Consider the following 27,339-nt stretch of genomic DNA (forward strand, 5'->3'; position numbering starts at 1 on the left):
GATGTGATGTCACAGACAGCGATTGCTTGATGAAATTCATTCACAATTGAATATTAACAGAAACGTTGGGGATATTTCGTCTGACAAACCCAAAATTAAGACAAATAACTGTTTAGAATAATTAATCAGAGCTCATAGCAATTTCTGGGTGTATTTTTGACTATATAATTCACACATAGCTGAAACAGTTTGATCTTGTATGCTCTCGTGACCTGGAAACAGTAGTCGATCAACACTACAGATGTAGTGAAGTTTTTCAGCATCTTTAATTTGAATTTTTGTTCACATTAAGCACATTACTTTATTGTCCACTGAATATAAAGATAGCAAAGATATAATAATTGTGATGCACGTTGATCCTAGCTTGTTTTTTTTATCTCATGGGCCGACACAAAAACGCTTACAAACATCAGCCTAAACAACAGGTGTGCGGATATGGGCGTGGCATTTGTGTTTCAAAATAACAATCATGCTTTCCTTTTTCGCAGTAGCAACTGCACGATTCATGTTTTATAAACTAAATTATATTTTCAGTTATAGCTTCACATGAAATCGGGGATGATTCAATAAATATTGGGTTCATATTACATGTATGCTGAAACCATATGTCACACTTCAGAACAAGTTGAATTACATTCATAATTTTATACAATATGAATTAACGTGGCTGCTGAATAATTATGGTAGATTTGTCAATGCTTTATGTTTCATAACTGGTTACAACTTTAAATCTTTTCACATATTTTCATATGTTAATTGATATTAATCATATGACAGGTATTTTTCCCAAATAGACATGGGCAAAGACACTCAGGATCTGTCAATGCATTAGCATCGTGTAAATAACCAAATTTTAACTAATGTCTTTCAGTGATGTGGAAAACTGACAATGTAACACAATACTTTCATACTACGGTATACTCAACTACATGTATAGAATAAAACATATGGATGGATGTTTCATATTATTCGGTGTATTTTATTTCTTTATGATATCTTGCTAAAATGTACATCAAATACAAATGGGGGATGAACTATTTTTGTTTTCAAAGTACATCTTTGTTTGGTGAATTAGTTTGAATCACACATGACTAATGTCATTTATGTTGTTGCAGTAACAGTATATTTATCAGAAAATGTTATCATTTGATAAGAAAGGAAACCATATACATATAAGTTATATTGTCTCTGGTGAAAGTAAACAGGTTTCATATTCTGTAAACAGAAATTATCCTACCTAATTGTCTCTTCCTGGGTTTAGGAGCAATGTCACAATATGATATGAATCTGTTGAACTCTCATGGATTGTTTCTGTTTGCTGAAGTGTCTGATAATGATATATTCCAATTATTTAGTGTTCAATAGCCTAGTCCATCATAAAATAAGAAATGTCAAGAACGGTCTTCTTTGAATAACAAAATGCCAAGGACTGTCTTTTGTTTCGGATCTGGAAGCATTTGATATATGTCCTTGCCACATACATATGGCAATGAAAAATTCAAAATTGAAATCTTAATAAAATAGCTCCAATTTGGACAACAAAAAAGACTCACTGTAGAGCTCAGTATGAGGAAAAAGAAATATATTTGTCTCTGGTGCCACCTTATATGATTACCTTGATGGGACAGACTAACAAAGGTTGCACCTCCTGCTCAACATTTAATTATCTGTCACTTGTAGTTTTGATATTCCATATTCAAAACATCACTACAACAAAATCATTCTGGCTCTTTTATCACATGAAAAAATGAGTCTCTTTCAATCACTGTCAGTGTAATCATTGCTCCAAGAGTTTGGATCATCAGTCTGTTTCCCAGATGAAGTCGGTTTTAAAAGTAAAAAATGAACATAGACAGTGTGCAAGTCGGTAAAAGCATGGCCATAAATATGAGGTTACATTTTGCAGTTCAGGTTGCACTAGTGCAATGTGTAAAAGCTGTATGAAACCACGGACTGAGTTACATGACATGATTTTTTTTATACAAATATGCACACACATCAAACAATTTGATCTGAAACATTACCTGCAGTAAAATTTAACTTCAAAAGCTCTGCTTTCTGAAGTAACAGCATAATTTCATTTTTGCTCCAAATTCGTACACAAAAGATGTGCTGTTTAGCTGTTTTAATGTCTAAAATAAGTACTTATTCACACAGACAATGACAGTTTTTTCTAAGCAGTCGTTAATTTTTATAAAATCCATTTATGTTACATTCTCACACTAGCTCTGGTTTTCATTTGTTTCTGCGAAAGGAAAAAAGATTTCATCTTAAATCATCCAAATTGTACTTCTTGTGACGACATACACAGAACAATATACTGTTAAAGTTATGACACATGGCAATTTATAAGTCTCCCCATGTCAGAACATTCTTTGAAAAATACCGACCGCGAAAATCATCACCTTCAGATTTGCTAAACTACAGATCAACACATCGGCGGCTATCTTGAGGAGGAAAAATACTACAAAACAAGCAACAAATGAACACAACTAAAACAATTGAAGATGATTGATAGTTAATTCTGGTGTAAAGTATGGATCTTACAGGACTTTGAATCAATTTAGAAAATGTATCAATGGTCGTTTTCCAACTCGTTTATAGTTTGCCTCCATGAGTGCCATGCTGTGTACGTGCTTCCGGTTTCATCAGGGGTGAGTACAATTAAAAATATTGTGATATTGTTTCATGATCAGCATTATATAGGTATTGAGTAGTTTTCTTTCAATGTTCAGATTCATTATTATGAAAGCATATTTTCAAACATCCTTTGTGTCTTGACACTTAGAAAAACTGTGAGTTTGGCCACGCCCGTTCGGGTCACCTATGGCTGAGAACATCATGAATGTTGGAAGGTTTATCAAACAAAATCAAAATAAACTCGCTTAATATGGTAATTTCTGTGTAAAGACAATAAAATTTACCTATTCACACCATGTAATTAATTCTATATAAAATAGTAGATATATCAAAAAGATGGCACATTTTCTTCAGCAACATGATGCATGTGGAGTATGTTTACTGCCGTTGCCATGATCGTTCCTGTTCATCCAATCGATGATGTAACATTGATATTAGTTTTGTTTATAATTATTTAAGCCGAAAGTTACCAATTTTTAGAAAATGGGAAACTTATGACCTTTCTTGTCAATGAACAAAAATATTGATTAAACTATCAAAAAATATTTTATTATGAAGAAAATACTAAACTGGGTACCACTAAACGAGGAGTGCATGAAGTCAACAATGGCTGTTATTTTCGACTGCATGCCGAGAAATCTGGCCATCACATTTTTAATTCACAGGCATTTAGTTTCAAGGTGTATAAACGTATTGAAGATCATATATTTATAAAGCTGAGAATTAGTAATTTCCATATATAATTCATATGATACGTAAATCCGACTCATTGATGAATTTTTGCAAGTTTTATTTGGAGATGTCATTATCTTGCACTCCTGTCGAATGGGTTCGACTGTAGCATTGAGAGGATTAAGCCAATCACTCAGTAGTTAAAACATGTTTGGGGGTTTTGTCCACAGGTCTTCATTTGTTTTTTTTTGTCCTTACGGGGTTTTGTCCCAAGGGGAGCTTGTCCTAGGGTTTTTTGTCCCAGGGTTTTTTGTCCTACAATCCCAAATATAAAGCTTTGCAATCTTTCAGACATACGTGAAACAAATGGCTTGCTACGTGCCTGTAGACATCATATTTTCACATGACATGATTAAATATCGAGGTGGAAAAAGGACAAAATTGGATCAGTCACTATACCACAAACTAGAACTAAGTCATATGGTGACAGATCTTTCTCTAGAGCGGGACGCTTCCTCTGGAACAACTTACCATCCTTCGCTCCGAAATACAACTATCAAATTAACTATTAAAAAGTGGCCTCAAGACGCACCTATTCACCTCTGCACATGGATAAAGTGGACTCAGTAATTTTGAGCAATTGCACTGATAAAAAGCGCTTTATAAGTGTGTGTGTGTTTGTGTGTGCGTGTGTGTGTCTGTCTGTCTGTCTGTCTACACTGCTGGGATATTTTGTTACAATCACACAAGGAATACCATGGATATTTTTAAATGGCATATGCTGGGCATCCTGCCTCCTGACTGTTTAGGGTGAAGAAAAATTCTGCTAATTTGGACAGGAGCCCAGTCCCTTTGTCCTTCAAGGTCGAGGGAGTGGGTGCTGACCACTTTGCAGTTTGGTTTCTTATTAGACCGTTGGCCAGAAACTTTATTTGCTCCACATCAGTGCCCCTTTAATGTAAGAAGTGCCTCATGATTTGCATTTGTAATTAGGGCTCCAAACCAGAACTAACGTTAAGTTGCGAAACATTTTCATAGCTTATGTGAAATGACTTACTGATATTGATAATATTTATCATGGGTACCAGTCAAACTGCTCCAGCTACAAAAAATAGCACAGCAAATTTGGTTGTTCATCCCAATTTGGTCAAATGTACTTAAAATCATTAAATACCCACTAGTTTAAAGAACTGAGCACTTTTACAGTCCGTTATCCTTGTAGGGGATTTTGCATTTTTAAGTATATAAAAACAAGAGTCATCAGAAGATGACACATCTCTCTGACCCCCACATATTTGAAAGGACAAATCATCAGACAGTTACTTATTGTGTTTTTAGACCAAGTCTGAATTGTTTCCATGGAATTCATGAAAAATATAAATGCCATATATCTGTCATCAGAAAAAGTCACCATTTCAAGATCTGTCTTGTATATCTGCCAAGATCTTTTGAAAGATATGAAATGGTTTTCGAGTTGTGCTCCGGGAAATGAAGTTGGCAACATGTTCATGGAACCGAGAAAATAGTACATCATAAAACCCTGTAAATAGCAAAAGGCACCACTTACGGGTCTGCCACACATATCTAACAAGTAACTCTGACATATATTAAGAAGTTTTTGAGTTCTGCTCTGGAAACCAAACACACCTCTCACTTTTGAGACTAAGTACGAAACGCTTCCATGGAAACCAAGAAACTAAGAAATCACAAAAAACATGTAAGTAGCAAAAGGCATCACTTTAGGTTCCAATTGATATATCTACCAAGTTTTGCAGAAAAACATTGAACGGTTTTTGAGTTATGCTTCGGAAACAAAATGATTACGGACGGACGTCGGACGAGGCATCGACTGTATCCCCCTGCATTACATACCGGTGGGATTACAAGAGTCATCAAAAGATGACATAAGTCATGAAGTCACCATTTCAAGATCTGTCTCATATATCTGCCAAGATCTTTTGAAAGATATGAAATGGTTTTCGAGTCGTGCCCTGGAAACGAAGTCAGCAACGTGTTCAGGGAACCAAGAAAATAATAAATCACATAAACCTGTGAATAGCAAAAGGCACTACTTTGGGGTCTGCCACACATATCCATCAAGTTTTACCGGTGGATATTCAGAAGTTTTTGATTTCTGCTCTGGAAATGAAAGACACCTCTCACTTTTGAGAGTAAGTGAAAAAACGTTTCCATGGAAACAGAGAAAATGATAAATCACTAACACCTGGAAATAGCAAAAGGCATCACTTTTGGTTCCAATCGATATATCTACCAAGTTTTGCAGAAACATATTGAACGGTTTTTGAGTTCTGCTCCGGAAAGAAGCCCATACCTCCATTTTGAGACAGTCCGAAATGTTTCCATGGAAACCAATAAAATGATAAATCACAAAACCTGTAAATAGCAAAAGGCACCACTCTGGGGTCTGCCACACATATCTTCCAGGTTTTACTGACAGATATTTTGAAACACAACTCTCACTTTTGAGACTAAGTCCAAAATGATTCCATGGAGACCAAGAAAATAATAAATCAGAAAAACCTTTAAATACCAAAAGGCACCGCTATAGGTTCACCAAAATGTTCCATGACACCAAAATTGACACCAATATGTTCCATGGAAAACAAAAAAAACCCATATAAATGCCAAAAATCAGTAAATAGCAAAAGGCACAACCATAGGCTGAGATTATTATATCTATCAAGTTTGGTCTAAAAATATTGAACGGTATCCGAGTTATGCTCCGGAAACAAAATGATTACGGATGGACGGACGGAGGGACGGACAGACGAGCCATCGACTTAATCACCCCGCATTACATGCCCGAGGGATAAAAAGTATGCAAGATACAATAGACTTATCAGGTTTTAAGTGATTCTTATGCATTTTATATGCACTCCCTCATTTGTAATAATTTAGTAAAAGTGATTTTTTTGGAGTAAAATACGCAAATACATGCCTTAACTGGAGCTCTGATTCTGACATTATGTTCTTCACATACAGGCTATTATTAGGAAGGCTATATTTCAGATAATGTTCCATTAGTAACTGTATATCTTTTATATAACAAATCTAATATCAACATTGACAAAAACTATGCACTTATGGCACACATGTAAATAAATTAGAGCATTCTGATTACCCCGAGACAATATGAACAAAAATCCAAGGCAATTTGACCAAATTTTCTGCTGAATTTCACAGTTAGGGCAATTCAACTAGTCTCTTGCGGGTACTAACTTATTCTCATGAAATATGCACCATTTGTAATTTTCTCCACATTACCAAAAATAAATTCATGTTACAGATTTCACATGTTATTTTCATGCCTATATTGTGACAGGCTTGGTAGGTATACAAGACATAGAAATTGTTAATGATCTGTATTCATTTGTGTGAGTCAGGGTAAACAATTAGTCAAAATCTCCAAAATGTGCATGTCTCCAATGATAGTGTAACATTTTAAGTGAATATTTCAAAGTAATCATCTAGTGTGAACATTACATTTTTGACATTAAGTACTGTCCCTTTCGTCAATATCCACTCAACTGTTATAGCTAAAGTAAGAGGACTATTGTGTCCGAGTGCTTTAACATAAGAATATTTCAGGGCAAAAGGGTACTTTATTACACTATACAAGGTGGTGGAGTGAACTGTATTTCTTTTCTCGGATGCCAAGTTTAATACAATACATTTAAGGCAGAAAACAAACAGAAAAAGCCTGTGTCGCTGAACTATAATAAAGGTCACATGCAAAGTAAAACACAACTTCTGATTCTGATACCTTTTGGTATGCAGTTACCGAAACAAATCATCAAAAATGTCAATTCAACCCATAAAGTTGAAAAAAAAAACGCGATGAAAAAAATGCCTGTGAAATCAGAGTTCAACCGATTCACTAAATTTCCCCCAGCGCAGTCGAAAAAAGTGGTTTCAACAGCTGTGCAGCGCCGCGCCCATAACGCATGCGCAGTGGATAGGTTCACGGAGCTTGAAACAGTTATAATGCATGCCCGGAGTATGAGGTCATGAGCAGTAGTTTAACCTTGGTTGTGTACACAAACAAGTAAATAATCTACGCATTACATAAAAAGACTTGTTGATTGTGGGAAAGCAGCCTCTGTCACAGAGAAAGCTCAACGTCTGGTTTATTGACACCTACATGTCTGCCTGCCTGTCTGCTAAAGACAATATGCAATACACAGTTTCAATCATTGACCACATGCAATTTAAACTTAACACCTACCAGGCTATACGCCATAAACAAAATAAATTGATTTATGACTCATGCACCTGAGTCCTGTCTCTGCCACATCATGTAATTAGGCAGGTATGATACTTAAACTAACTAAAAATGCTTTATGGTTTGACTTTATTACACAAGGTCACAACATTTCGAGGCAGTTCCTAGTCTCTTCTTGTCTTGAAAAGTTGTGACCTTGTATAATAAAGAAGCTGAGCCATAAAGCATTTTTAGTTTGATTCCAACTTCTAAATGCCTTTGAAACAAGGTATGATACTTGTACACAAGACATGTTTCTATGTCTGTGGCTTGCAAAGGAACTACCTGTACATCCATTTTTCTCAGATGACTGGATCTGACGGAAACTTGTCAGTTTCAAGTTGTGTTTGTACTTGGACGAATGACACTTTCCAGTAGTTCACCATCTCTGCTGAGATGATTTTTCATTGGATCGAACAGGAATTCAGGGAACATGTATTTATAAACCCAACAATTCTACATGCATTCTTTATGGCTAACAACTTCTTCTAGTGTTCATGATTTTGTTTGACAACGGTATCTGAATCCATACCGAAACGACGCATCAAGTACAATAAAAGAAATTGTTATCCATAAAGAATCGTACTTTCTTGTGACTTGCCATACTTCTAAAATGCCCATCGAGCAGATCATCTTTCTGAACACACTATGAGTCCTCGGCGTATAAGCAAATGAACCGGCCAAGCAGAAGCCGTTATTACACTTGAGTGCACATCCACCCGCTATGCCTGGGTTCGGTTTCCTGACTGCTTCGTTTCGAGGGGTCAGAGTAAGCCCAAGTGCAAAATGTTGCACTTTTGAATCGCAATTGTACGCTCATAATTTTGTTAATTTGTCTTTTACAAGCAGCAAAGTTGTATTAGTAATGGGGGTTTTGGCTCACCCCGCCAAATCCCTGCAAATTTGCAGTGAAAACCAGAGGTGCACCACATCTGAGATTAATTATACAACTAGTTTTCGTCTGCAAAACCATTCATGTATAGTGGGTGGAAAACCCTCAACTATGTTTAAACGAGAGTAATCAGAAGATGACATATCCCCCCGGTCCCCACTACGTTTAAACAGGGGTGTGGGGGAAACCCCACAGACTAGAAAGATCAGAAAGAATTAAAAAAGAGTGAAAGAGGTCCGTTTGTGGTCACAGTCCCCCAAGGGAGAATTTAAGAAAGATGGAAGGTGCAATCTACCAAGGGGGGACTACGTCGGTGCCTTCTCTCACTGAGAGAGTGCCCCGCTCAGCTAGGCCCTTTTCAGAGACCCAACTTACGTGATCGTGATCCCTTGCTCATGAAATTCTCAAGGGCCGCTTGTCGTTTGCGTCACGAAATTGTGCAAGGGAGTCAATCTGAGGCAACGGCGGGGTACATACTCACAATGCACAGCTACGTAACTGTACAAAATAAGCCCGCACTTCAACCGATTGAGCTACTCAGGACCGAGAGCAATAATCTCAGTTTAACGGGTCTATCCTGTTATGAACATTACGATCATGTGATAGCTCTATGGCAATGGTGGTATATTACTTCCTTGATGTGCCTCACACGATGGATAAAGTCTGTTGATCTCAGTAACTGGCTGAGAGCTGATTACACACAATGACAAACAATTAGAGAAATGTTTAACAAATATTATGAACACTCTAACATGGTTACAGAGGAATGAGTTGAAAAAGCAAGCACGTGACCTTGGATTGAGAGGGTATTCTTGTATGAGAAAACAAGAGTTACTAGATTGATTAGGTTTAAAGTATAAAAAAACACCTTCTTTGAAAGAGCTAATAAAGGAACCTCATGACCGTGGAATGCAAGGGTATTCCTGAGCCTGAGCTCACTGAATTACTAAAGTAACAACAACCTATAGAATTCACACCAACTGAGCATGCCATAGGAAAATATTTGAGAGGTTAGAAGATGGAAGTTCAAAGAAACATAGATGTTGAAGATATAAAAATAATTGGTATTTCATAAAGTAAATGAAGAACTGAAAGATTTAAGAGGTATCAAATCTCAACTCACATTAAAGATGGCACTAGAGAAACAACAGGTGAATGAAGCAACTGACCAGACCATTGTTTACTTCAGAGGTAATCAGGAAGTTACAACACAGCCAGATACTATCAACTCTTCTATAGACAGATCATTTGGGAAAATTCGAGAAACACTAGAATGTTGTACTAATAGGGGGTCTGGTTTGGTTGTTGGTAAGATTAATGTGATCTATCTGGATATTGCAAACTATGAACTGTTGAGAGGTGGATCATATTTACCCCTGCCTGAGTATTTTAAGTACATGCTATGGTTAACCTTAAAAAACATGGTAACAACTGTATGAGGACAACGATAAGATCTGCTAAACACTTTCCTGAAAGGTGCCTTCACAGGTTTTCTAGAGCCGATCTGATCAATTCACACAGGGATGATTGCCTAGGTGTAGGGGAGACAGAAGTGCGGCTAGATATGGCAACCAAAAACAACAATATCTTGAAATTTATCAACCACAAAAATCAGATGCCGGTACCATACATTATCTACGCCGACTTAGAAGCTATCATTAAACCAATTGACATAGTGGCCCAATCCCCTAATCAAAGTTTCACGCAAAAAGTTGAACAGCATGAAGCGTGTGGGTTTGGGTATGTGGTTGTTCGTTGTGATGGCCAAACTAACCCTCCCAATATTTATAGAGGCCCAGATGCGACTGGGAAAGGACAAGGTATGATAAGGGTGGTTTTTGGCCCACTAACAGAATTGGCTGAAAACATGTTATTTGTTTAGAGACAAGTTAGCTTTGCATAAAAATGCTATATTTTATATGTTCTGAGGTGTAATTTTTCTGCAGAGGGGCCCAAAATGGGTTTTATCAGTTCCCATGAAAAATAACAAGAAGTCTGAAATATCAGTGTGCCATAATGGCTTATTTACAACTGTTATTTTATTTACATACAAATTACAGCAGTTTTATGATAGGTAGTCATGCTGAAAAACATGTCAAAGTCAGTCATAATGTTTAAACTTCAAGGGGCCCAATTAGGGTTGCAAAACATTGTTAATTACTTGCCAGTTGTGTCCCCAAAACTCAGTCATTATCCACAGCATTCTTTGCAAATGTAATCCATGGGTCCATTGTACAACATGTAAGCATGATAACAATCATGTTGCACTAAGAATCACAGGGGCCTGTTTTGGGTGAAGCTTCATTTTGGGCACAGCTTCATTCTAACTAGTAAGTGTTACAAGTCTGCATTTACAACCAGTTTTAGCAAATATACAGTTAACATCTCAATCATCATATGTTATTACAATAGCCAACCATGTTGCACTAAAAATCACAGGTCTTGACCACAAAGGGGCCCATTTTAGGTGAAATTTCAATGTCAGTGCAGGTTCATATTAACACCACGCACATGTTAAAGTCAGTATTCAAAAGACTTCACAGAGTAATTATTCAGTACTTATCCACTTTAAAGATATAAAACATCCACTATTACTCTTCATTCACACAGTCATCAATCTCAGTATCTGAGTAGTATAGGGAATGACAGTTCTGGCTCACTTTCAAGAAATGTCTCTACAAAGCCTTATTTACTAAATAAGGCTTTGGTTGGGCCATTAGCTCTTGCTACTATTACCCCTACTACAAAAAAGTTGGCGGTAATTACTGTGCCTTGGTAGGAGGTAACACTGTGTCGTACGGTACGATCAATAATTCTTCTCTTACAAACCCCCTACCCGGCCCATCCCTCAAGTAGTACAAGTTAGGTTCGTCGGCTTTCATATCCACTTTATCTATGTTGTAAGTTTTGACTGACCATATAGGATCGGTGGCTCGCTTACGGCTATCGCCCTCGTGTTCCCCCGGCTGGTATAGATACCTCACTAGGGCCCTATCTGGTATCTGTTTCTCCTTCCCACGCAATGGAGCGGCCGACTCTGCAACTATTGATTTTAGTTTGATAGCGTCTGCCGGTTTCTTACCGGTGAGACGGGTGACTTCATGGTTGATTGCCGACACCACCTTGGGTAACCTCGTGACCCATTCAGTCGATCGTTTTCCAGGGGTGGTCATCTCCCTAGCATATTGATAGCCGAACAAGCGCTCAGCCAAAGTCCTATTAAATCTCTCAACTATGGCTTGGCTGCGATGGGCTCCGGCCGTGCCACGTCTGACCTTTGTATCGTGTTTGGCTAGCAGTTGTGACACAGCACCCATGAACTCCCGTCCGGGGTCAACTTGCAGCTCTGTTGGCCACGTCAGTGGGCTGCGTTTGTATATACGTTCAAATCCTCTGGCTACCTGGGCCGAATCTTTCGTGGTCAAGGGTTCGGCTTCCTTGTAACGACTGGCTACATCCACTACGGTTAAGGCATACTTGTACCTCTTATCGTGGGGTAGGAACAGTAGGTCTGCCTGGTGAATGCTATTAGGTATGTTAATACCGAACCTCCTTCTAGGCACGTAGCGTGGTGCCGGTAAATAGATCTGCCACAGGGCTTGTTTTTCAAGCCACGCTTTGGCTTCCTCCGGGGGTACTCGCGCTAGTTTAGCTAGCTTATCTACTGCGCTAGCTCCTTTCCAGTACCCACGCGGGCTGTAGTAAATAGCCTCAAATTTTTTCATGTCCATACGCGTATGTGTTTATTCCATCAATAGCTATCCAACGTTTCGTGTCCATAGGCGACAGGGACGTCTTGTTTATAGTCAGTCCGTATATCTTATGCCCATCACTTCTAAGTGTGTTCATTTTATGTCTAAAGGTACGGGTCTTGAACAGGGCTTCCTTGAATCTGGCGTGTTTGATGTGTTGTTTCACCACATACTTCTTAACCCCCTTAGCCTTCCGGATCTCACTATTGTCGGCTTTCAGTATGGAGTACATCTTAGGTCTCAAACCTATGTACTCGGCTATGGGCGTGCCAGCACACTCGTCCTTCATCTTACCTAGGACCTTTTTATGTACCGTGCTGTGTAGGGTATGGGTCTTAGGGTAGTCGCTGGTGTCGTATAAATCGAGGTGTTTTTTCATGCCCTCGTACACGTCATCGGTTCGAATTTCTAACAGCAGGGAATCCGTGTCAGTGTACAGCACTTCACACCTGTCGCCGTACTGTTTCTTGAGCTCGTTGTAGTAAAAGTCGTACATCAGGTGTTTGGATAAATCGAGGATGCTCATCCCCACGTAAACAGGTCGGTTGAATTTTATGTGGCTTTTCTTCATGTGTATGGCAACCAGGTTGTCTGTAAATATTTTATTACGGTTGAATGCCGGACTGGCTATCAATTTCCTGAGCTTGTCTTCCTCACTAGATCTAACCAGCTTCACGGTCACGCGTTTCCTCAGGTTCTCCATAGTCTTACCAAACACCGAGTTATTCATGAGCTTGTAGAGATTTTTCTCAAAATCACTGGTTGCTTTTTTTCGTAGGTCTGTGTTCATTCTGATGTAGGGCTCCATCCATGGGCTCTGGTCGAACATGAGCACCCTGTGTATTTTGGTCAGCCTCATACCCAACGACAGGTACAGCTGTAGGTTGCGATAGTGAACGATATACTTGGTCTTATTCATTAAGTTAGGCACGAGTTTTTCAACGTCTGTCACACGCCCACCTAACAAGTTATGTTGGTACTCAGACATCCAGTCTGTATTAACCCTCATACGTTCGGGTGCAAGGGGATAGCTGTTGTGCGATGTGTGTAATTCCTTGGGATACTCTAAGTCAACTTCGAGGATATAACCTTTGTTCGAATCTGGTGCAACCCCCATAACATCAACGTGGGGTACCCATTCGAATCCCCCTGTAGGTAGATACTGACTCATGGCCCAGCCGTACAGGTTGTTTGCGTCGAGGTAGAGAATGTGATTGGTTGGTTTGTTAGGATCGTAACCTTTCACGTATTGATTATTTGCTTTCGCGTATCGTTTGGATGCCATGGAAATCCCACCTCGCAAGCCTTTCTCAATGAATAGGTGCATGTCGTAATCTGTGAGCAATTCCAAATTAACTCCGGTCTTTTTAAGCAAGGCATCCCACGACAGACCTGGGCTGGTGTAATACCATGCGGGGTCGAGTTTATACTGCTTGAAACATGTCCGCCTAAACGTTTCAAACACGTCGGCTAACAGCAGTACATCTGTCCTCAAGTACAGGTCGTGATAATCACCCAGGTTCTTACAACCCAGTTTATTCCATACGTTAGTCGCGTGCGAGTAATCATCTCGTGAGACGGACGCCTCATTCAGCTTGCTATAAAAGCAGTCAATAGGGGGTAGTCTGGTCTCGGTGAACTTGGCCCAACTATCCATGTACTCATAGGGGTACACACCCTTCCTCATAAGCAGGGGTCTAGTCTCGGCGTCTGTGTATCGATCGGTGATAGGGAAGGTATTGTTGGCCTTGACCAGACTGTCGAGTGACGACAGGAGGAACTGAAACGAGTCAATGAACCTAAGTCCGTTTAAACTGAAGGAGATGTATCTCTCCATGTTGTTGGGGATGCACGTTATATTACCATCGATTTTCGCGATGGCCTGCATGATCAAGTGTGAGTCGTACCCTCTTGAAAGACAACGGGGATGTTTATTGTCTTAGGGTTGATTTTAAGCTTGAGGTTGCACGCGTTGTGAGCGGCGCCTCTATACTTACCAGTTATGTGGCAGTGATCTCTCACCGAATCACCGTTAAGTGGTGAGTCGCACACGTGACAGTTAGTGCTACTAGCGTGGGCTAGCCTGTCGGCTCGGGTCATACGCATGGGAGCGATTCTATACAATGCATTCCTAATAATTTTTTCTTCCTCCTGCAAACACTTTAGAAACCTTTCAGCCGCGTCAGGGCCCCTATACACTACCGGAGCTTTCGTTTCCCCGTCACAACGGACGACAATGTATCCAAACGAACAGGCTTTATGCTCTTGTGTCTTGTGGGTGAAGCTACCCCCACTAGGAGGTGTGGGGGAATCCCCACCCACAACTAAGGCTTCGAAGTCGGCGTATATAATATAAGGTACAGACATTTGGTTCTTGTGGTTACTGAATTTTAGGATATTTTCACCTTCCTTAGGCATGTCGACTCGTATGGCCGTCTGCCCCACACCTTGGCAATCATCCCGGTGGGATTCTAATAAATCAGCTCGACTGAAACCGTGTAGGCATCGTACACAAAAGTGTTTTTCCCCATCGTGTTTCGACTGGTCGTGCAACAACCGGCTGAGATGTTTTATCCACGTGTAGTGATACTTTTCACCTAGTTGGATCATGAATATATTGATAACTTGGCGATCCTTCACCGGGCTGACCCTGTGTACTATTGTTGTGTTACCTTCGTGCCCAAAGACATTTATAGCCAGATTATTCTGTTTTTCTACTTTAGTGATCTGGGATATGGGGGTGGGTTCATCTATACCATCCCAATTAAGCCCATCGTCTTGGGGATAACTAGAAAGCCTATCTGAATTCTTGCCAGCTGGAAATAAGGCTGACCTGATAGCTAACCTCAGGCAATCGTTTCCTCTATTCTTAACATTTACTATGGCATGTTTGTTTCTATAGTAGGGAGGCAAGGCTAGGTATGACCCGCCTCTGAACGGCACGTATTTAGCTATGTCTAGATAGACATTATCGATTTTATCTACAGCCCACCCGGACCCCAAGTGTGTATAGCGTTCTAGGTATTCTCGTATCTGCTGAAAACTTGTATCGATTGATGCGTCAATGGTCTCTGCATGTGTGACGACCTCTTGTTGACCTCGGAAGTAAGGCTGAACATACTCAGTGGCCCCTGTGGGGCCCCCAACCTGCTTATCGAGCGACATTTTCACTGTGATCTGAAACTTGATACTTCCTAGATTATTTAGTTCCTGGTTGACCTTATCAGCTATCAGAGGCTTGATATCTATAATGTCTATGTTTCTATCAACGTGCATGCGCCAACCTCTCAAATAGTTACCTACAGCGCGCTCAGTGCTCACGAACTGTAGGTCAATAGCTCTATTCTGCCGTAATAATTCTAAAAGCTGTGGTTTTCTCATACGGGAATACCCGCCTAAACCCAAATCGTGTGCCTCGGCTTTCAGTTGTTTTACAGTGGGACGTGCTACGGGGGTATGTGATAACAATGCGGTTAACCCGGCTCTCCCCAGGTTTGAATAACCCGTGTGCCCAAGCTGTTTTGCTTGAGCTTTTAATTGTTTTACCGTAGGAGGGGCTTCTAAACCTAGTAATCTCAACAATGCTGACTTCCGCATTCTAGAATACCCGATAACACCTCTCTGTTTTGCGACCCGCTTGAGCTCGCTTACAGTAGACATCGTGTTTACACCTAAGAGAACTAATGTCTAATTGGTTCACAGTAAGGGGAGGTAACTCTTAAGTGGCTATCTTGAGCAGTCGCCTACGTTCTTTTATATAGCCTTTTTTATTCTCGTAGATGAGTTGATGTCTGACTACGTTCGCTCCGTGAGCTTTACATAGACAGTAGTGTCCTTTAACCCCGATACCACACACAGAACACGTGTAGTTAGGACTTCCCATATGGAAACAACAGAACCCCTGATTCCTGCATTTCCTACCACAGGCCTCGGTCTTCCCCATAAGTATGTATTCGCATCGGTATGGAGCGGGTCTCATGTTTACTTATATAGGTGTTTTAGTTTAATTGCTTCGCAACCAACGCAGTAGCTGCTATACCCAACACTATGAAGCCCAGTTCACGATTCATTTGTCCCTTGGATGGTGTGTAGTACTGAGCGAGTGTGGGTTTATTGAGCGGTTCCAATTGTTTACCAGTTATTAGATAGTATTCTTTCATTGCTTCATCGACATCGTTGAATGTTTGAACGGCATGGTTTTCACGCTGTAGTTGTTCGTTAATAAAATCGATCCTCTGGAGACGTTTTTTAGCGTACTCAGCCTGTGCTCTTTGTAATTTCTCAGTAGCGAGATCGTGCCGCTTCCTTTCTTCCTGTATTTCAGCCGCGTGATCATCTCGTAGTTTCGAGAAGAGGAAATTACTCCCGGAAAATGCCAGGGCATTCACTAACGCCCCACCGACCATCACAGCTATCGTGGCCATCCCTATATTTATTTCATTATATTATCAGGTATTATTCCTTGTTTTACTAGGATGTCTTTTGTGGCCATCGCCATACCAAGGTTCATTATGAGCATACCCATATCCTGCAGGTTGAAATCTAGCTTGATAGTTGGTTGTTTAAGCATCATTTTAGTCAACCGAGCGTACCCTACAGCTAGACTGGCTACCACTGTGGCGTGGTATGCGTCGTTGACGAACGTTTTCCCCTCAGACATTATGTATATGATATAAAAATATTAAAATTATAACATGATATGCGGGTCTACCGTGGGGGTGGGGGGCTCACTGTTGGGTGGTGGCTCACTGTGGGAGGGTACCCCCACGTATAACCACGAGATAGCCAAGGCAGCAGTTACACCTACAGCCAACAACAGTCGGGGGTTGGTCACTTTATGTTGGTTACACCACCGTTTTTTACCGGCAGCTACTCTCTTAGGATTCTTCTGTCTGGTTACTGTTTGTGAAGGGGTCACTTCCCTCACTGTGGGGGTTTCCTCCAGTGGAGTTTCCCTCACTGTTGGGGGTGTGGGGGGTACCACCACTGGGGTTTCCTGTGCAGCATCCATCTATACTATTATTATTATTCTTTCTCTCAAATTGACAATGTTTTGCCGTGATAATCGCCGCCGTCACTGGAGCCAACAACATACCATATTTGCTGATAGAGCTCACGGCGTGTTCGATAAAAGGGTCTTTCTCGAGGTCTTCCCACAGGTAAAGTCGGCGCTCTGGTGGAATGGGAAAGAAGTATGACACAATACCGGTGTATATCTGGGTCATAGCCGATCCTATTGTTTTTGTCATTTCTGCTCCGAGCCGGGACTCGTATCTAGCGTACAGCTTATCGATTTCTTCGGCTGACATTTTGTTAATTTTATCCGGAGTGTAGTCTCCAAAGTAATGTTTGGCTTTGCCGCCAACAGCCAACGCCACCAGTTTCTCTCGCTTGGGGGAATCCCCCACACCCCCAGTGGGGGAACCCTCCAACGACAATTGTTCGAGCAATTCCTCACACTCCATCTTATAATATAACAAGTAAGATTTAGTTTTAACTATATAATACCCGATACAGGCAAAACACAGAGAAATGAAGGTTAAGTTGCACACGACAAACACTTCAAATATCATAGCTTTGCTTAGCTTTGCTTAGCTTTGCTTAGCTTTGCTTAGCTTTAGCTTAGCTTTGCTTAGCTTTAGCATACTATATATGCTACTGGTTGGTCGGTTTTTAGAACGAGCTTAGCGTGTTTAGTTTCAGCGAGCTGTTTCTTCACCCGTTCCCGTTCTAATTTACTCATCACATCGTTCTCTCTCAAACACTCCTCAAACGAATCCCTATCCTTGCAGTGAAATAAGGCCACCCATCGCGTCTGCTCCCTGAGGTCTTTCAACACCGAGTTGAACTTCTGCGTTAGCACCCAGACGCTGTGATTTGCATGCCGGCCGGAGAAGGCCAGGTACGATAGCATGTCTCTCTTTTTTGTTATCTCGCGATTAGCGCTGCAGTCGTCCAGTATGAACAGCGTCGGTTCCCCTTTAAATTTCTCGTGAAGAGCTTTCAACCAGTCCTGCAGGCGTGTTCCAGGGTCGATTTTGTGTACGTCCGGGTCCGTCATCACCCAAGGTCGCGCGTACGTTTTATTCATGCTCAGAGTAGGGCACATGATAACGATGTTATCGAACACATCCTTGTAGTAACCCTCCAACATATCCAACACGAAAACGGTCTTCCCACAGCCAGTCTGCCCGCATATGATAGCGCAGTGTGGGTCAGTGGGTAACCCCAGGGGGGTGTGGGGGTCTCCCCCATCAGTAGATGGCTTGCACGAATCTCCCATTGTCTATATTAAGTTGCGCGTCCATAATAACGTACAGATATAATTTCAACTTACCAGCGGTTTGAGCCTTCTTAGTAATCTGGATGGTTATCCCTTCGCTGCCGTTATCTATACGGCGCCCGCTACCGTGCAGTTTATCATCATCCGTGGATCGCATGTCCAACCATAGGGCGTACTTGGTGGTCAGGTATTCACCGATCTGCACTGAGCCTAGGTCCAGGTCCTTTGTTATGTAATCCCCCACTGGTAGCTTTTTTATCTCATCCCACTGCTGGTGTGGTCTCATACCATGACTGAACAGCTGGTTGGGCACGCCCTCGATGGTAACTTCCACCTTTTCAATCTCGGGGTTGAAAAACTTCTCGCTGTCCCTCCGGAATGGCTCGTAATCCTCCACGGGGACGACCAGTATACCTTTCATCGATCGCGCCGGCACGTTCAGGTTGATATTCCACACAGTGTCGCTCTTATCTCGCACGACTGATCTATGCCTCAGTACGCGATCGTACAGGATAGCCATCTTCCCAGAGTACTGGCTTCGAACCTGCCTGGCCAGCTCCGGACTAGTGACCATGTCGAACTCCAGAGAGATGTTGTCTATGGCATAACTGGCCTCATCACCGTTCGGCGTACGCACTACTTTGCTATAGTCGTTAAACGTGAGCTCGTATTCGAGCCTATCACCCAGCGCGGCCTGGTAAAACGGCGCGTGTCCCGTGAGCAACTCGAAGTCGAGCGGCACGCAGAATCGATTCCCGTATGCTAGAGCGATGGCCTTTTCACCGTCCGATAGCTTGTCTTGCTGGTCTGTCGTGAAGACGTACCCTATGCGCGCCCGGGTTGATTTGCTGATGCCCTGGTACACATCATTGACTCGTTCTCCCTCGCTTTTCCAGAGATCCCTGTAGCAGTGAAACACGTCGCTGTCGTCGATGCTCAGCACCTCGTTACCGCTGATCTTGACGGTCGTTTTCTTGATGATAGCTCGACCCACGTTCCGCACTAGCTCACGTTTGTCGTTGTCGGAGGTCAACGTGATTTTGAACGCCAGTCGAACAGTGCCTGGTACAATAAGGTCATTCTCACCAAGGTTTGGAAATCTAACCAGCAGAGTTTGATTCTGGTCTATCTTGCTGGGATTGTTGGTGATGGTCACCGACTGGCGCACGGCTCTGGCACCTAATGGCTCTCTCAATTTTCTGAAAGGATCTAATTTTCTGCCGTACATTGTTATATAAAAGAAATATATTTTTAATACTAATGGATGAAGATATAGATATGACGGAGATGCCGGGCGCTAGTGCCCAGGCATTCGATGATGAGCAGGAGACCTCATTTACTAGTTCGCCATTGAACCAAGAACTCTTGGAAACAACGGTAAATGATTATTACGAAAGTTTAAGAAGAGATAAAAACTACGTTGAACCACAGGGTCGATACCATAAGAATTTTTTTATTGATACAAAGGGTGTTCTACGTCTTAAGTCTGACCCAGGGGTTGACCTCTTTAACAAGAGCAATAAAAAACCACTGGCCTTGTCAACTCTAGCCAGCCGCCATGGTGTCGAATTTATCCGTACAAATCTAAACATGAATCATTACGGTGGTGCAATACCTAAGGCCGTTAAAGAAGATCTGCAAGCTACCAGATCCCACCTCACCACTAGAGATGAAATAACACCACAGCGTGCTACAGAAGCCTCAGACAGCATAGAAAAACTGTTGAGCACCTACTGGGACAAACCGTTACCGGGGTTTGACTTTCCGGTAAGGGAACTGCGCGGCTTAGACGAAGCCGTGAAACGCGTGCGTGGAGAACTCGTGAACAACATGGGGAAACTGAACGAAATCGACGAGCACATAGCTAGGGAAAAAACCAAACTCAACGAAACTGAAAACGATGATATGAAGCGTCGTATCAATGAACGACTACGCGATTTAGAAGACGAGAGACGTACACGATTGGAATCCGCTTCCTCGAATCGTGAACAGCTTCGATCCCAGATCAGTCGTATTCGGGAAACAATCGATAGAATACTGAACGAGGATACAACTTTAGCCAACAGGATTCGGATATTGTTCCGGGAGCAAGGGATCACCATCGTCAGCATTCTAACTGCATTGGGTTTCATCATATCAACCCTGGTGGTGTCACTGACAGGGGGAACCACTGTGGGGCCTACCGGCGGCGGGGGAACTCCCAGCGGTGGTGGGGGTGTTAAAGACTGGATTAAAAAACTCGGGGAAGGCCTAGCTAAACTGGCTGGTAAAGCCGCCGAAGCCCTTCCCGGCATACTGGGTAGCATCGTCTCGTGGTTGTTGGGCGCTCTGTCTAAAACTGCCATGTGGCTCAGTCAAAACCTGTGGGCAGCCATCGTCGCCGTGGCGGGTCTGGTGTATGTAGCGGCTAAGAAATCTTTAACCAAATAAGTCCCAAAGCTACCCCACCAACCACTAGGGCTGTTTTATTATCAATATGCTGCTGATAGGGGGGTACTCCCACATGAATATAGGGGTGTGTGGGGGACACATGAACTTTAGGCTCCGGGGGTGGCGCCACTATACCCTTTTCACGTGGTTGGGTGTGTGGGCTAGGGGGGGTGTTAATATCGGGGTTGATACCCAATTTTTGATCCTTCGTGGCTACGACTATTTTGTTGTTATAACCCACCTCTTTTTTTATTCTCAGTTGCATATCACTCGGAGCCATGTACAACCCCACGCCGAACACGTAATTGACTTTCGATCTGGCGTTTTCTAACGCTTTTTGGTAGCGGTCGATAGCCCCCGGGAGATCAACTGGAGAATTGATAGCATCCTCAACGTTGTCAACGAACTGTTCCTGAGCTTCGAAAGCAGCTCCCTTACCGATGATGTTGGAACGCGTTTGCGCCTGCGCACCCAACAGCGCCCACACGTACGTTCGAATCGGGTCGTCCAAGCGTATTGTACCAGCACGAGTGAATCCTTTCGATGTTTTTGAGATCATTTTAGTCCAGTCTGCGGTTGACTGCTCCACTTTCTGGACTGTGAAAGCAACACCACCTTTAAAGTTCATACGATCATCCCTCCATTCATTACTCGACAAAGCAAAGTCCTGGCGTAGTATATCTCGTTTCAGTAAATCATCACTGACTTCTTTCACTGGTCGCCCCCCATCATAAGGAATACCCAACCCGTAGTTCGGCCCCGGCAAACGCCAATCCGTCTTCGGGTCTATTTCGAATTCATTACAAATACGTTCGTAGGCCCGTCTATCGTACGGGTTGTTTGTTGCATCCCACGCTTTGTCCTGTGGGATGGGGGCACTGATCTCTTTAAGGATACGTCTGACCTGGTAGTACACGTGGAACTTGAACACAGACTGACTCAGCGGTCCACGCTTAGTGTCGGTCAATACCACACCACACCCTGTTGTAGCGCACCACACGGCAAAGTTGATTTGATTCTGCCAGAACTGCATAGGGTTGAAGAACCAAGCGTGGACTGCCTCAATGTTAGTCACCGAAAGCTTATACTTATCGAACACATCAAAAAGCCGGGCATTGAAATACAACCCAGGAGCAACCACGATCTTCATGGGGGAGAAATCTACATCCAGTTTAGAGTAATACACACTATGGGAATACATTTTAAAACTATTATATAATGAGTATATATACTCTAAAATGTACATAACACTTCCAGGAATAACGAGCGGTGAGGCCGTTCAGCTGACGCACGCGATCGATAACACGTCAGGTCAACTCGAAGTCGCACTCTGCGATATCACCTACCTACCGCAATGGACTAACATTAATATCAGCAACAATAAGCTGTTCGTCAGTGGAACTCGCAGTCAGATAACTGACGGTTACTACAGCGTGTGCTCTCTAAACGACGAGGTCTTCAAACCCCTGGGAGCAGAACTCAAGATGAACGACTCAAACGGCACAGTGGTGTTAATCAACAACGGAAGAACCTCCTTGAGGCTCGGCCGACCATTAGCGAGGATACTCGGTATGTCTCCTGACGAGATAAAACCAACAACAACCGTCACAGGCACGAAGTTACCCGATCTAGTACCGTACCGAGAGCTGTACATTCATCTCGGTCAGGTGAGCACAACGTACAACATTCAAGGAGGTCACCCTTCCACTATACTGAGAGCAGTGCCGGTGAAAACTGAGAAATTCAACGACGGTAGAACCGAGTCGTTTTCACCACGGCAGTATAAGAAATTAACCCAGGGCAACATACCTGAGCTGACAATATCGGTGTTAGATATAAATCATAATCCTGTAAATATAGGATACCTCAGCTTAACACTTCATGTAACATGACCAGCGCACAAGGGCCCGGAGTGAAAAAATGTGTCAATATCGGGATCTCCGACCTCGGAGACACACGTGGTTTCGACGCTCCCGGAGTAGATGGTAAATCGTACGCCTTGCAACTGAAAAACAACATTTACAAACGCGTTGAAGTCACCTCCGGTGGAGCCCTAAGTGATATGATAGATACCACAAGAGCAATAGTCAACACTAAGTACACCCTTGTCAACACCGGTGATAATAATTGGGTAATATACCCATCGTTCGGTGGTAAACTGTTCGACTTAGACGATGTTGAGAGCACTACCGTCGTCAAAAACAAACCATATATGCTCGTCTTCACCGAAGATAACAAGTGGGTGTTGTTACCCGAGAACGACTGGTTTCTCAATATTAGACTCGTCTCCCCCTACGTGTTCACTGATAACAAAGACAACCACCTAAACAAAGTCGTGAACAATGGAATTCTGCTCGTGGCTTACGTACCAACTCAGAGACGTAGTATAGTCGTCAGCCCAGTCAACACTATAGCAGCCCACATGCTATCAAGTAAACCAACCATACAAAACGTGAAATTGCAGTTGGTGTCTGAATTCGAAGGCGTGGTCAAGATACTAGAGAGTCTGCCGGCAAACTCAACACTGATCATTAAAGTCTACCTAGGGGAACCATCGGTGAATGAGGTCGAGATCGTGAAGGGGATCAAACTCGGGTGGGTGAAACGACACCAGTATCAAGTTTGCAACGTTTACGTGCGGGTGGGTGTCGGCTCCAAGACCAGTCTGCAGGGGGTCAACGTGATCGTGGAAAATAAGATATCACTAATCAATATCTTCCTGCCTGACAACATACACTTCATGGGTATGAAGTTAACCCCTGAATTATTATCAGAAAACCAGTTGGAAATTATATCGTAATAGTATAATAATGACCAGTCATCACCCCAACACTACACTTAACGACCTGGGAGATACAGAGGGATTCGATCAGCCTGGTGAGGAAGATGAATTATATATCCTGCACTTCAAAGACAACGTGTACAGACGGGTGTCGTTACTAGATTTTAAAGAGCCTAAATGGCTGATCAACTTAACACTCACCTCACCTTATATCACATTAACCGAATTGGGGCGTATCTCTAAGATTAGGAACAACGGTATCTGGCCCGGGGATTTCATTCCGGAGAGGGGATTAATAACATTTAGTAATCCTGAAATAATATCCCCACCTTTCACACTCATCATAGAAGTCTTCTTTGAGTATTCAGACAATGGAGACCCCCCAATAGTACACCAAATTTTACCCGAGGTGTTAATGAGATGGTATAGCATACACAAAGGCAAATATTGTCGTATTGTTATACAACAGGATACCACGGGCCCTATAAACCACTTAATAAGCCTCAGTGGGGTTTTTATTACAACAGAAAAATTTATTAGCCTCTCACCTATTACCCTGACTAATAGTCTAGAACTTATAGACTTTAAATTCATTAATAGATTTTTAACTGAAACCCAATTAAAATATCTTTCAAAATATATATTATAGGATGGGTCTGTACCCAGTCGTAGAGGAAGTAGCGAAGACGCTGGAAACCGTAGATGGGTTCCGCTTGAGGCAGTTATGTGATGTGAAACGTCAACTAGAACAAGACCGTGACACGCGGAAAGCACTATGTAAAAAATATAATAGAGCTTTCAATATCGTGAACGGGGCTGACACTACCCTTATGGCAACCAGCATGGGACTAGGGGCGGCAGGCGTTGGGTTGTTAACCACAATCGTGGCTGCACCTATAGTGCTAGGTATTGAAATAACGGCTGGGGTGACAGGGTTGGTAGGGTTGGCGCTTAAGTTAGTATCACGCAGACTTAATCGTAAGGTATTGAAACATGACGAGATCAGGGTTCTGGCCGAAGCAAAGCTCAACACAGTGAGTGAGCGAATTTCCACGGCACTCTCTGATAGTAAGATCTCAGAAGAGGAGTTTCGTTCAATCCTTTCTGAACTCAAAAAATATAACGGAATGAAACAAGATATTCGATCCAAGTCTCGTAAGTCTGCTATCAGCGAGGACGAGAAAAAAAAGTACATAGCACAGGGAATACAAAAAGCCCAGCAAGCCTTTATTATGAACACCAAAGAGATCGTAGGCGGTTCACGTTAAACTGTTTCATCGATATAAACATAACATAGGGACGATAGCCGTAAGCGAGCCACCGATCCTATATGGTCAGTCAAAACTTACAACATAGATAAAGTGGATATGAAAGCCGACGAACCTAACTTGTACTACTTGAGGGATGGGCCGGGTAGGGGGTTTGTAAGAGAAGAATTATTGATCGTACCGTACGACACAGTGTTACCTCCTACCAAGGCACAGTAATTACCGCCAACTTTTTTGTAGTAGGGGTAATAGTAGCAAGAGCTAATGGCCCAACCAAAGCCTTATTTAGTAAATAAGGCTTTGTAGAGACATTTCTTGAAAGTGAGCCAGAACTGTCATTCCCTATACTACTATCTGCATGATTCACTCTCAAGAACTGCAGTATTCAAAAGTGTATAAACCTAAAGTAGATCAAAATGTATAAAATATGAATTTAAAATATTGGGAACAAAGGCAACTAGACCGACTTGAAAAGGCAAATGGTCAGTGTCTTAACAAAAGATTTACATGATGTTAATTAAAGCTTGTTTCACCAGTGTTGTAACATAGATTACCAAACTTAAGAAAAAAATTACAATATTTGGATTTGATGTGAAACAGTTTAGTTAAACATTGTAGACTCAATAAACAAACTTTGAAAAAAGAAAGAAGAGTTACATGGATTTGAACCTGCATGCCTGAAAACAAAAGAAACCTCCAGTCCACTATTGCAACCATTAGGCTACATATTCCTTTGCCTCCCTGTGTGAATTTAAGCTTATATATTACACTTTACAACTATGTATGACTTGACGTCTGCTTGTGTTCATCACCTGCTAGACCTTGATACAATGTTCTTATTCTAGTTAAAACATCCTTTTCATACAGTTAAGTGTAGTCATTTTGGTTAAATGAAATCTAATATGTCATTGGAAACATCAAGGTACATAAGTTCTTGGAAAATGCATATGTTTAAACATGGCAATCCTGTTGAATGACAGTGTTATTTTGACAGTGACAGGTGACTCAAAGGTGTTTGATACACAGATGATAGAAAAACTATGATCAAATTCTTACATAATAACAAAGATTTTCACCTTTACAGTACTACTTGATCATATTTTGAAAATCTTCAGACATCTTCTTACTTTTCTAGCAGAGACCAACAACCAAACACCAATGTTTACATCTCATAAATCTGTCTTGTGAGTGCCTTATGATATTGAAAATTTTAATAACGATGTTTGACATGTGTATTTTAGAGCACAAAACCATTCAAAATATAATGTATCATGACACAGATGTGTAAATGTGATGGATTGTTTTTAAAGATGTTAGTTTATGTCAATGTTTATTTTTTTAGATGTTGTATGGGGCAATTTCATAAACCGAAAAATGTACTTTTTTAAAGATTTTGATTTGAGCAAAAGCGTGACCCACCACAAATTTTTAGGTGTACATTCTAATTTACTCGCTTCATATGTGGTGAAAAAATTGGGATGGGTCACGCTTTTGCTCACACTTTTCTATCACTCTGAAAATCAGAAAATGTAGGTTTCTAGAAGATATTGTAAAATATGTTAACTTTGAGGTCTACAAAGAGGAAAACTAACAACACTAGAAACATAAAAATGCAATTGGAGGTAACTTCAACAATTAATTTAGCTCCTTTTATGCTAAAATTATCGTGTTGTAAAATTTTGATAATCATGACATGTTGTGGGCCAATAAGGGCCTCTATCATACCTTGTCCTTTCTAAAGGATTTACAACAGGACAAGAAAGCGATCAGGAAAAAATTGTACAACAAAAAACCAATGTGTATGACACAAGCAGATTGGGTGGCCCAAAACAAAAGCACACACTGTCACATGTGCCATAAACCTTCTGTTGTCGTCTCTAGACAGCTGGATAAAGGCTAATAACCAAGACAATTTGGCTATAATTAATCAGTACATAGAAGCGAAAACTAGAGCTTTGCTGCTACGTAAGGGTACGAGATATTCAGAAAAACGTGTTTGAAACAATACGGGTTGGACCCGGCATGGCATTGTTGGAGTCCTGGGCCCTCGTGGGAGGCCCTACTGAAGAAAACAGGTGTGGAGTTAGAATTATTCACCAATTATGATATGCATCTGTTTATTGAGAAAGGGTTACTCGGGGGTATTTCTATGGTATCGAAATGCTATGCTAAAACTAACAACAAGTATGTGGAAGGCTATAACCCTAACAAAGCTACAAACCACTTACCCTACCTTGATACCAACAACCTGTATGGGTGGGCTATGAGTCAATATCTGCCCACAGGGATTCGAATGGGTGCCTGAGAATAATTTTCACTGCAGGTGTGTGGGTATTCC

At 41.7% G+C, this 27,339-nt stretch overlaps 1 protein-coding gene across 1 annotated transcript in view; it reads right to left on the bottom strand.

Moving 5' to 3' along the window:
• LOC137278141 (structural maintenance of chromosomes protein 5-like) overlaps nt 1–27,339 on the bottom strand; it is a 428,573-nt gene that overhangs the window by 198,931 nt on the left and 202,303 nt on the right. The gene's annotated exons all lie outside the window — the stretch shown is intronic.

Source organism: Haliotis asinina, chromosome 3 (genome assembly GCF_037392515.1).
Source record: "Haliotis asinina isolate JCU_RB_2024 chromosome 3, JCU_Hal_asi_v2, whole genome shotgun sequence".
NCBI classification, from domain to species: Eukaryota; Metazoa; Mollusca; class Gastropoda; order Lepetellida; family Haliotidae; genus Haliotis; species Haliotis asinina.